A 2761-nucleotide genomic window follows, 5' to 3' on the forward strand; every position below is an offset into this window, starting at 1 on the left:
CCCAATGGGTGAAAGAAATCCACTAGTGAAATCCCACATACCTGGTGATGAAATTCACGTAGAAATATTTAGATTTTGGGACTGGAACTATTATAACCTCGCTGCATTCTTGAACTAGGGTTCTTGACCTTCTTCTCCTTTCTTGCTTCTAATTTTCTAATATTTGATTAATGATTTAAATTAGGTAAGCTTTAGTTATGTTTCTTGTCTTAAACTGACTAAAATATGATAATTTAGGATCAAAATGACGTATCTTAAGGTTTAAAGGAAGTGGAAAAAGACCAAAAGACCCCTGATTTAATTGTTGTCAGACCAAACGACTACCTAGACTGTCAGTCCGTCATTTGGTCCGTAGGTTTGGTCTGTTCGACAGGCCTTTACTAAAACGGGCATAACTTTCTACTCTGAGGTCTGAGTTTATCAAGATTGGTGGCTTTGGAAATCTAATTCAATTATCTATCTATGGGTATGTCATGAGATGCCTAATTAATTTTGTGCTAAGAGTTATGATATAATGAAGTTGACCCAAATGCATTCCCCACTAACTGATTACTAACTTCTACCTATGGTCAGACCTATGGACCGTAGATCGAACAACGGTCCATGCTGGGCAATCGTTGTTCGTATAAGAGAATGGCTAAATGGGGTGTTGATCGACAGACACAGACGATGGACCGTAGTCTGACTTACGGATCGTAGGTTCTTCCGTCATTCAACACTTAGTTAAATATTTCTAGACTAAGATTTTGAGGTTTTCTGACTCAATCAACGGATAAGCAAAACAGACCGTTGGTAAGGCTACAGTCCGTCGATTGCAATCGTCGACTGCACCTGCAGATTTTCTGAAAAGCTAATTTTTTTGGTCTATTTTGGATACGGGGTGTTACAAATTTTAATTTTTTTATGCAAGAACCCATGATTAGAATTCAAAATAGAATTTCCAGGATTTTAGTGATATTTGAAAAGCCTTTGAAATTGTCTCCTTGAATGAAAGAAGAATCAAGGATGAAATCAACATACCTTACTAGTTGAAATCCCACGAAATTGAGGGAGAAATTACTGAAATTCTTCAGTCCTAACTTCAACTTGACTTCAAGCTCCAATGGAGTCTTAAGAGAACTTTATTTGGGAGAGGGGGTTTATTTTGAAAAGTGAGGGGGTCTAGGCGTTTAAACTAACTTAAAATACTTTAAAACACCTAAAATAACCGTCTACTAGTTAATAAGGACGTGGGGTGAATTTTCCTATTCACCCCTCACTTGGCCAAGACCCTGCAGATATTGCAGGTGTCAAACGACGGCCATTAGTGATGGGGCATCGATGGGACTATAGACCATCCTGATAGTCCATGGTTTGGGTGAGACTCCCAAAAATGAGGGCTAACTGTAAGATCCCAAAAAATGATTTAGGTCAACTAGAGACTTACATGTTGGGCATGATGGTCTAAGGTCCTTAATTGGTTTATACTGTGGTATTGAGGCAATGTCTAAGAGTTTAGGTGCATTGGAAGTCAAACGTCAAGGGACGACTAAAATGTTCGACGAATAAGTCATCTATGTGCCTCATATATGTTTCTATATGCTTATAGGTGGTTCATGAGGTCATAAGGTTCTCAAATGAGTTATTATGGTTTATATAGGCGGTGTGTCAATTTTCGTGAAGTTTGGAGATCAATCGTCCAAGAACATCCATGATGTTCAAATATTTTGCCTTGAAACGGCCATGTGTGTCTAGGCATGTTTCGTCAATTTTTTTACGTGTTCATTTTGGATGAAATTCATGTGATAGGTCCTAAAATTGTATACGATCATGTTTGGGTTGGAAACATCCGGGGAAACATCCCCAAGGACCATCCAAAGGTCCTTGAGGAAGTACCCAAAGTTTGTGCCCAAGATAGCCTACCAACGGATGACAACCGATGCCCAATGGGCCAGTCGACGCCCCATTGGTGGTGTCTTGTTGACTGGTACTTATTCATGGGAGAGGAGATAACAAAGAAAAGACTCAATCCCAGACCAAGAGTATGGACTCAAGTTAAACCAACTCTCCAGGTATGCTCCTCACATGGTTGCTGACTCCAGTGCGCATATTAATAAGTTTTTGTATCGAGTGTCAAATTTGGTGAAAATTAAATGTAGAAATGTGATGTTACTTGGAGATATGAACATCTCTAGACTTCTTAATCATGCTTAGAAGGTTGAGGGTGATAAGCTTAGGGAACAGGCTAACGAAAATAAGAAGGTTAGGACTGGAACTATGACTATTCTCAGCACAAATCGGGTGGTGGATATTGCTCACAGGGACAGCAGAAGTTTTTGGCTCCAGCCCCTTCATCAACTAGTGTTCCATCCTCCAAGAACAGGTACGACCAGAAGGGTAGATCAAAAGGCTCTAAATCTAAAGGAAGTGTTTCAGGCACCAAGACTTACCCCACTTGCCCTAAGTGTGGTAAGAACCATCCGAGTGAGTGTCTTGCGCGAAAAGAGGGATGTTTTAAGTGCGGTCAATCTGGTCACAGGTTGAGGGAGTCCTTCTAGACAAGGTCAAGGAGGTGGAAATGGTAGGTTTCAGTCTTCAACTTCAGCAGCACAGCAAGTCACCAAACTCAGTAGGGTAACTCATCTGGTATAGGTGGAGGTCAGTGCTAGAACAGGTTGTATGCTCTTTAGGCTCGCCAGGATCAGGAAGGTTCTCCTGATGTCATCACTGGTATGTTACGTGTCTTTTGACCTTGATGTTTATGCATTGTTAGATCCAGGGG

The sequence above is a fragment of the Solanum lycopersicum genome, chromosome 9 (genome assembly GCF_036512215.1).
Source record: "Solanum lycopersicum chromosome 9, SLM_r2.1".
Lineage (NCBI taxonomy): Eukaryota > Viridiplantae > Streptophyta > Magnoliopsida > Solanales > Solanaceae > Solanum > Solanum lycopersicum.